Below are 10,599 nucleotides of genomic sequence, written 5' to 3'. Positions count from 1 at the left end.
GTTGTTGATTAACAGCAACACAGCTTCCCTCTGACTTGGCAAATCTGAAGGCAGTCTCAGGGTTAATGAATGAAACCAATCCCTCACCTTACCCTCTCCTTGTCTTGCTCTTTCACACATGCATGAATGAACATTAGTTTGTGCAAAAGACCCCACTTAGGGTGATGCTAATGAGAAACATCCAAGCAGATTTACACACCAGAAGTACACAGGTACCAAATAAACCACAGAGGATTTAGGAGACTCACTCTCCCAGAAAAAGTGTACCCTAACCAGCCACAATAAGGAACAACTTGGGAACTGCATTGCGTTATCACAATTAAAAGTTGTGTATAATAATCAAAAAATGCAAATGAGTGGAAGAGACACCAGGGGAAAAATTAATTCCAAAGAGAAAAGCAATCAACACATCAGAAATGTTCTCAAGCTCTGTAACCTGCAAGTGAGAGCAGAACAAGGACCTTGATTCGTTGTGTGACTTTAACCTCTCTGCTCACAGAATGATTTTGCTGAATCATACGTTCAAGGTCTAGCTTCTCTGGGAGGTGTCTGGGTCTTTTTTTCAGCTGGGGTTGGAAATATAGTACTTTATGTGACGATTTTGCTTGTTTGCCTTTTGTGATGGGTCACACCACAGAGATCAGCCGCTGCAGAAGGAAGGAAAGGATGAAGGAGCAATGGGAACCCTGCCTCCAAGGCTTGCCCTCACTCATCCAACAGATTCTGAGTTATCCTCCAGAGTGAATGCACAGTGGATGTATGATAGCTTTGCCCTTGCACTTATCCTCCTATGCAAACAACCAGGTGGGGCAGGACTGTTGCAACAGCGCTTTCCCAGTATTGTAGCTGCCAGATTTACCACCATAAGGGAGCACCTATTCTGCCACAAAAGGGACTCAGTCTCATAGAGTATCATTCCTAGGTCCTTCGTTACTTTAGTTGTGAACAGCATTGGGAGCTGAAGACACCTTTAGTTGCTCTGCAATTTTGGATAGGAGTATCATTCTGCTTGGTAAGGAATTCCCTGGGTGGTATGGTTTGTGTGACATTTCCACCTCTGATTTCTCTGACCCCTTAATGCTGTCCAAGTTCATTAAAGCACCTGAAAATGATGTACTTCCAGAGGCCATATAAAAAGGAGTCTACCTGATGAAGCCAGTGAGAAAATAGAGCAGGTGTGTGCTTACAAAAGCAAAAAGAAATCTTACAAAAGGCAAAACAAATTACAAATAAATATATGCTTAGGGGAGTAAAACAGCACACCTCTTTTCTGAGACACCAGGCTAGAAAACAAAATCCTTGCAGAATAATTCATCCTAGTGGGCATTAATCAAGGTACTTCCTATTCTTTTCTTTGCTTTTCTTCCTCCTCCTCCACCTCCCCATACTTTTCCTTTAGAGTGATTCTGTAATAACCATTTACTTTAACTTCCAGAAAAAAAGTTTACACAGTGCAGGGAAATTTGATTTGCAAATTCAATCAGTTCTATACCCAGGAAAAATACATAATAATGATTGTACAGCCAACAGATACCATAGATTTACTGAAATTAATCTAGTCTAATAATACTGATCTCTTCCCAGATCAAAGGAAAGGTTGGATAATTATGTTTTTTCCATTCATACAATTACATTTTGTTTGCAAGTTTCTTGAGCTTCAGTTTGCAAAGGCTTTAGAGGCAGTTCTCTCTGCCTTTCTTGCAGACTCTTTCTGAGATTAGATTAGGCTAACTGTGCACATGATGAGCTTATGTTGGCTTTTATATAATTTTCAAGCAGAAGTCCCAGGAACAATCTGTGCAATTGATATGCTTGAGCTCTGAAAACCTTATCTTTGATGGCAGATCACACTCAAGATCTTTCAACATTGGCATGGTACAAATCTGAGGAGGGTCAGGGCATTCCTGCCACAGGAAGAATGGTTCAAATGAGTTGAACTGGGATGGAGACCAGCATCAAAGAGCTGGGCTGCCTGATACTTTCTGCTGCCGACATCACAGCAGGGGCAGCTGATGACTCCACAAGGAGCCAAAACCGGATGCACCCCAACTCTTCCTTCCCTGGCAGCAGCAGCAAGCCCAACTGTGAACTTGGCTATGGGATCATTAAAGATAGATTGCTTTCCTGAATAGGAATGTCCTGAGCATTCTCCCGAATCCACAGTGTCATGAAAACCCACTGGCAGAGACCTAATCTGAAGATCTAAGATTCGAATTATGAATGAAAAGTTGTACATGAAAGCACTTACAAAGTAAAATAGCAAAAAAACCCCAAACCCAGTAGCACTGTCCTGTCAATAGTGCTTAGCATACAAAATGTATAATCTTTACTGTGATGTAGTGATCTCCATTTGTCTGGAGATACCACTGTTACTCCCACTCATGATGGTTTACATATTCTTAGAAACATCTATATTTAGTTCTATCTTAGAAAAGAAGTGACACTTAAAGGAAGTGAAAGACCATGAATAGAATATCTGGATTTAATGGGGGAGGATATAAGTTTACAAAGACTACTACAGACAAAGCCTTGTCTTTCATATGAAGTATAAACTCAAGTTGTCTGAATGTAGCTTCACAAGCCAGGTACTGAATTTGTTTCAGTGATTTTGCTTCTGTGTCAAACCCATAGAGATTTTCCAGATTCATTGCAGATAAGAATAAAATCTGCTAACATGCTTAACAAAACCTGATGGTACCTTTATTATTCTCTTAGCTGGTAGGAAAAGCCTTATTTCTATTGAATCTCAGTCCTTACTCAACCTTGAACTGAAACTCAAATTTTAGGCAAATCAGACTCAGCACTTTTTTCTTGTTTTGGTCATTGCTGTACAAAAGAGACAGCAACTGTCCAGGAAATCCTATTGTTGAACAGAGAGGAAGAATATAAAAAAATCACAAAAACCTCTCTACCCGCCTTGTCGTTAGCAGATTTAACCCTTGCAGAAATGTTTGTAAGGGTGACTGTTTGGTCCTTGAGAAGCTCTTACGTACAGTATGGGTGATTTGTACACACAACTCCCAGCTCTACTAGGCCATACCACCTCTTTCAGACATACACAAATCAAAGCAGAATACTCCACCCCTTCCATCCCAAGAGCAGAAGACAATATTTGTCTGTGTGCACAGGGAAATATTTGTAGTCGGTTACTTAGGTGCTTCTCTGCCTTTCAGGATACAGAACTGGAGCTGATGGAGTACAGTGTACTTCAAGTTTTCGTTTTTGTTTTTTTTTTCCTTTTTTCTTTCAGTCCATTCCTCTCTTAAACTTGCAAAATAAAATATAATTATCCCAGGAGAATGTTATGTCTGTGTAATTTTTTCCACTGTATTGATAATTACGGTATTTCACACGCCCCTTTTAATTACATAATGCCTGAGATTAAAATTCAACAGCCTCTCTCAGAGAGAAAGTGCTTTAATATCTGGAGTGCTGCTCCTGTAAATTGGCATCCGAAAGATAGGCTAAAAAAAGGGGCATAAATACTAACATTCCCATCTTTTCTAACTGACTGCAATGCCAATGAGCTGCACCGACTCTTTACACAGACCTCCCACATTCTTGATAGGTTGTTTTCTAGCAGAGTGATCCACAAATATTATCATTCAATGACAATACAGTTTTATCAAGGTACGTCTCAATCCACAGGATACAAGCCCCACACAACAGACGGAAAATTTGGCGCAGTGATGCGCACACTGCGTGTGTTACTTACTGGTTATTGCAGTGGTCATACCGAGTCCCGTATGGCGTTACATTAACGAATGGCATGCAAGCACCTTCTGTTGAAACATCTGCGACAGGGAAATTTCAGGCATTTTTCCAGCTATTTTTTTGTGCTCTGGACCAAATTTTCATTAGGGCTATAAAACCTGGCAGGCAGCATTGTTGTGTATGATTTTTTAATAAACTGGGACATGCCTTTGTTAGAGGAGTGAAGAAAAGGGCTCTTTAGAGAATTCTTCCTCTTACAAAAAGTTCAGAAAACATATGACAGCTCACCAGACAGTGTCTCCTAACTTTTTTTCTTGTCTCCTCCAAAAGTAAGATTTCCCACTTCTTTAGATGTATACAGAGATTTACAGGTTTTGAAATGAAACCAAAAATGTAGATTTTTTTTTTCTTTTTCATCTCTCGATTAAATGATTCCAAGGGTGGCATTACTTGAGAATGTGTTCAAAGAGAGAGCACGCAGCTTACATAGACTTTTAGCATCTTTTTGATGCCTGCTGCCAGGAATTTCACAAAGGATTTTCACTTACTTAACAGACAAGGTCCCTCAGAAAAAAAAGAAGAAAGGAAAGCAAATGGGCATGTGCAGATCTGATCTCGTACACAATGCAAGCTTAACACATAACCTTACTCCTTTTTCCTTTTTTATTTTTTCCCAGAAACACCCCATCTCCTGCTCTCCCTTCTTTGTGCCCCTGCAAGACAACAGCCACCAGACACAAATCAAAGTTCCATTTCACAATTCTCCCTGCTACACTACTAACACTAATGCAGAACAAACATTCTTGGCAGTAAATATGTACATTATCATTATGTAAATAGGTACGTTACCATTATAGCAAAATGATGATGTTCTTTACTAAGTCTATATTCTCTCTCCAAGAATATTATGCATTTTGAAGTATAATTTCCATTATGCCACTGGGGCTAGAAAAATACTTCAGTTCAGCAATAATTAGTATACTGTATGCAACAAAATATTTACAATGGATAAAGGTGATGTGGAATCCTAAATCTTTTTAGACAAACAAATAAATGTATTTTCACATGGTAGAGTTCAACCTGAGCAACCAAAAGAAGCAGTTTCAGATTAATATCCACTCTCATATCCAAGGAGAGCATCATGACATTTTATACCAACACCATAAGCTGCAATAATAACTTTTTAAATTCTAAGAGGTGAATGATCTGCTGCTAGCACGAAGAAGACTTCATCTCTGAACCTTCAATTAACTAGAAATGACTGCATATCACAGGTTATTTGGCAATGTTACAGTGTTTATATAGAGTCCATTGCTCACATGTAGGTAAGTATGTCAGCACTGCAAAACCAAAATCCTCAGATTTTAATAATTCAAGAAGTTCTTGTGGAAAAAGAGCAAGGCAAGGTCAACTCCTACATCAAGCAGTTGTAAGTATTCTAAGTATATACCTACATACCTCATGCAATTACCTGCAAATTCTAGATATTTTTACCTCTGTCCTATAAGACAGAAGTAAAATAAGTGCTGACTTCCTTCAGCAAAAACTGAAATGCATCATAAGTAAAATTGGATGAAAGTGTTATTTTTTTCATAGCTTCTTTTGAGGTAAGGAAATGTAAATACTTCTCTCTCATTTTCTCTGAAAAAGTGGATTAATTCTTTAGAAGTATGTAAATGGGTTCAAAATGTCCTCAGTTTCTTTTTTCGTTTTCCTTTGAATGCTGCTTTGAACTGAAAAATCAATTTCCAGAAAAGAAGATATGCCAATTAGAATGGGGGGGGGGAGAAAGAAAAAAGAAACAAAATTAATTTATAAACTATAAAATATACAATGGCCCCATTTTCAACTGTTCTGCTGCCCACTTCTATCACAGGTTCATGTACCACACTGGAATTATGAAAAGATTATACGAAAATATGTAGATGAGTTTCAGCATTCCTCATTGCGCACCAGCTCCCTTCAGATAGCCTGTTCTGAGAAGCTCTTATTCAAAGAATAAAGAAGTTGGATAGCCTCTGAGCACTCTCACAGAGACTGTGTATGGCTATTCCTCATTTCCCATTCCAATAATTAGGTATTTATTTTTCATCTTCAAGTAAACATTGTGCAAACATAGCAAACTATGTGTTACTTTCCCCTGGTACTTCTATCCCCTTGTTTCTTCAAAACTTACAACACAGCTGTGCTACCTCACATGTGTAAAGCTCTTGTGCACAGCATGGAACCACACATGGGTCGCTGAGTCACTGGTTTGCCTCTCTGACATCTGAAAAGCAGGATGCTGATGCTAGGCTGCACAGTGTCTGAAGGCAGCAGTGTTCCCAGCAAGGCAGGACCAGCACATGTCCCACACAGTCCACTGGACTGACAGCCCCCAGCCAGGTCCTGCCCACGAAGCAGAACCAGTTGCAGGGAAACAGCAACAGCAGCGGGGAAGAACTGCCCACCTCCCTCTGACATTTGTTTCAATCTGATCAAACCATAAGAAAGTGTAATTTCTTACTAATCCACTTCAAACTTTGGTCTCTGCAACACAGTGTGATACAAAATGGCTCGTACAGAAGAAATACTTCCCTTTCTTTTAAATCTGCTGCTTGGTAGCACCACTGGATTCTCCTCATTCTTCTGTTGTGAGAAATAGTGAACTCCCTATTTACATTCTCTGAAGCATCCATGACTTCATGTACCTCTGTCATATCCTCAAAATGCTATTTCTTTTAAACTGAAAAGTCAAAGGCTGTTTAGTCTCTTTGCATAAAAAAGCTACACATTATCTGTGGCCATCTGCTACCCTTGTCTAGGGTATCTTTCCTAATTCTACTACACTTTCTACACACAGTAGAAGACAAAATACGCCACTGATTCATAAGATAATGTGATGATGTTATCAGTAATTTTCCACTGTCATATAGGAGCAGTGTAACAGAAAACTCAGACAGCTTCACATAGGCAGTAACAGATTGAACTATGCAAGTAATTGACTGGGAGAGCTGCTGATCAAATCAGAACAAGTAATCCAAAAGAAAAATTTCATTTCAAGTCAAATGGAAGCAAACAAACTCTAAAACTGCTTATTTCCCCAAAGCAAAAAAAACTAGTTCTAAAAAAAGAAGAGATGTAATATCTTTCCAGATAAGATGAAAAAATTCCTTTTATTTAAAGAACAACAGCAATTTTGAAAGGAAATTTATGGAAAGTTTACCCTCAAAAACTTACTTTTAATTAAATTTATGGCAAAACAAGTGGCTGGAGTGAATAATGAAAAGAACAGGTAGTAGGAGCAATGACATCGTGTGGCCCAAGAAAAGCTGAACCAAAGGGTTTAATGGTGGGAATGATTAATCCTTGAAAAACATGTCCATGGAAAAAGAGGGCACTGCCATAATTTTTAGTTTTAAATGTTAAGGAGTTTCTACTATTGTTTTTCCAGCTGGTGACATTTTCTCAAGCATACGTCTAGCAAAGGTGTCTCTCCTCTGTTCAGTTCTTGAGAAGGTCCAGAAGTCTCCTGAAGAAAAGATTTTAGGGACTGAGAAGACTTTGCAGCTGAAGAATCAGACACATTGCAGTAGGAGGGAGATCACAGCAAGCTGCTTTCTGCTCTTCATGTACCTTGGCTACCTGCCCTGGTTCTTACAGGAGCTGCTGTAAAACCAACTTTCCAAAAGCTGTTGAGGCATCTAAAAGGAGTGTTATGGTGGGGCTGGGCTTTGTTGAAGGTCAGTTGTCTGGGTTACAATACATCATGAACTGTTTAAAAGAACAGCATAGAAAATGCTGGAGTGTGGGGAACAGGATCTCTTGATATCTGCATTTTGCATGCCAGTTTCTGAAAAGAACAAAACATGCATTCCTCTCCCACCAAATACAGGCAGCCCTGCAGACAGATTTTGGTCCATGCCATGAAGTTAATGCTCAGCTTGATCTACACTGACATGAAAATACCATCTGTGCAACCCCTGCTTGCTTTGCTGGGAGAAGAGAAGATACAGGACTCAGCACCTGGTCTCAGCTACTCTGGGAAAAGTGTTTCTCTCCAGACCAAGTTTGGATCCAGCCATGTCTGGCAAAAGTATCGTTAAGTATATCACATGCATACTCCAGAGAAATCTTAGGAAGCTTAATGGAAGTTCAGTTCATATGTTGAGGCTGTTACATGAGAAGCATCAGGAAAAGCATAAACTGTTCCTATCTCAAAACTATACAAGGAAATAAGTATAATGTCATAATAACTTCACAGGACTATCATGAGATACTCAAATATTCCCACATTACCACAAATAATTAAAATTAGAAACTTTTTTTCTCTTTGGTTAACATCTAAGTAGTAGTTTTCATGCCTAAGACGTGCAACAGAAAGCTGACTTCTTTTTTGGTAAGTGGGACATAATAATGAATCTTGCCATAATCATGCAAGCACAATAATCTGTTTCATACATTACATAAAGGAGGTACTAGACTGAATCTCCCTAACTTTCTGACAGCAATAAAGCAAGCTCAAAACAATGCTTGTCCCAAGAGAAACTAACTTTCCATATCAGGCCCTTACCTGATATGCCAAAGAAAATTTGCACGTTTTTTCCTTAAAAATGAGCACATACTCTGTTTATCTAAAAATAAATTGAGCTCATTGAATTGCTGCAATCTTTTATAACATGAAAGATTTTTAAATATGTAAATTTTATAATCAGTTTGGTGGATTGTTCTACCAGGACTGCATTCACTGAAGGGAAAAAAAGGTAACTATAAAGCCACAGGACCATATTTACCCCAGCTAAAATCAACAGATGACTACTTTTCTGTGCTTGAGGGAGATCCACAGTCCTTATATCGCATGGCAACTCTCTTGAAGTTTAAGATCAGGACCAGAGCAACTAGAGGGCACTTGCATGAAAGCATCCCTTCATCTTCTTAGAGTGCCTGCCTCACGGTGCACAGCCCATGTTGAGGTGCTCTGCTTTGTGGGGTTGGATATGCCTCCCTCCTTCTGCCTGTGCACATGCGGCTGCTGGAGATTGCGAGGTGACATGGTCAGCCTGATGAAGTATACAAAAGCTTTTGGCACTGCATATCTGCAATATCATGGACAGTCAAGGAGGCGCCTGTTATAAAAATACACAGTGAAACACAACTGGAGGACTGCTCTTTCTCAAAGGCTAACGTAATGCATTCCTTCTGTTTAGGCTCATTTTCCAGCCTTTCACATTCTTTGTGAACAAGAGTTATAAAACAAGCCTGATGCAGGCCAATTATTTTTACTTTGAAGGCCATTAATCAAGATTGACTAAGAAAATGAAGACAGCTAAGCAAAATTTCATATGTGACTAGAGTGAGATTAAAATAAAACCAGATGGGGATGGACAGAGACGTTAAGCTGCTTTCTCTCCCCCTTCCCTCCCTTTTTTTCCTTTTTTTGACTCATGTAATAAATGTCTTTTACAAATTACAGCACTCTTATTTTCTTACAGTAAATCAAATTGGGTCATAATGTACAAGTGGTCTCATTGCTGAAATGTCAAAAATAGAACCCGCCTTGTTCTTCCAAAGTAATTCCTCAAATCTAAACCAGCAGTGTGGCCTGACAGCCTATAAACTATCTACCTGGATGCAGATCTCTTTTAAGGTAACTGTCTGTTGCTGATAGATATATTTCACAAGCACCCAACATGACCCATACACTGAGATCTATAGCACACAGTCATTTGCAGGGCTCTGAATTTGCAGGTCTTGCATACATTAAATTTCTATAAATTTCATTGAAACAGGGCTTCTTCTAAAGATCAAACAACTGTAAGTCAAATAGTAGACCGATACAAATTCTGCAAAAGCTGGCACAATTTCCACAAAGTCCTGTTTTCATTGGTTAGAACACACTAATGGTGTGAACTTACTAATTGATTAGAGCTCTAGCATACGCACTGTGAATTTTATTTAGAGATTTCAAGACAAGAAAAGAATCAGAAGGACAGGTAAAAATACAAAATGATGGTCACGTATCAGGAGGACTTTTTGATAAAGTGACTACTACAAATTATCTTAGTTGAGAAGATGAAACACTCATGTATACGTTATTGCCCTTTTACAAAATAAAGGATTGGATAAAATGAAGGGAAAAGTGTTGTAAGTATGTTTAGACTCATAATTTTAAACAAGCCCAGATTTGGAATCAAATTATGGAGATACATATATATATACTGGTAAGTAACCTCACTCCTATCAGATCTGACCTTTCCAAAAGCATATTTGATTAAGAACAAGTTTCTCACTGCCAAAGCAGAGCCCCCCCCCCCCCCCCCCCCCCCCAACAAACAAACAACAAAAAAATGCATCAGTATCCCATTTGGAGGACCTGAGATCTCTGAAGTTAGCTGGTAGAGTCCAACATGGGTGTTACATCCCCAAATTCTACTGTGCTTGAAGTGTTAATAAGGTCTGAGATCTGACCCTGCTCTTACGAGAACATCTGATTTTAAGGAAGGGAAGGTCATGAACATGTAACTTAAAATTTCGTAACCTCTATGAATGAATATTTCAGTTCCTAGGTCCCTTTCTGCATCACCTGCCCTAATTAATTTCAATCCATAGCTTTCTTCTACACATTGATTATACTGTTGTAGAAATAAGCCTGGAAGGCATCTCAAGGGATCATTTAGGCCATCCTTTCTACCAAGTCAGGATCAGCTGTTCCTAAATTATTCTTGACAGATTGTCCAACCTGTTTATCAACCCTCATACAGTGGAGTTAGTATAGGCTTCTTAGCCAATCAATTCTGTTACAATCACAGAAAACATTTCATTGTTTCTACCCTTAATCTCTTTTCCTCAAAGTTAAGCCTGCTACTTCTTTTGGATATTCACAACGATTTATTACTTTCCTCTTTG

Source organism: Pezoporus occidentalis, unplaced genomic scaffold (genome assembly GCF_034315485.1).
Source record: "Pezoporus occidentalis ecotype Australia unplaced genomic scaffold, CSIRO_AGI_Poc_V1 ctg87, whole genome shotgun sequence".
Taxonomy (NCBI): domain Eukaryota; kingdom Metazoa; phylum Chordata; class Aves; order Psittaciformes; family Psittacidae; genus Pezoporus; species Pezoporus occidentalis.
The sequence above is the reverse complement of the archived record's forward strand: the minus strand, read 5'-3'. Positions refer to the sequence as shown.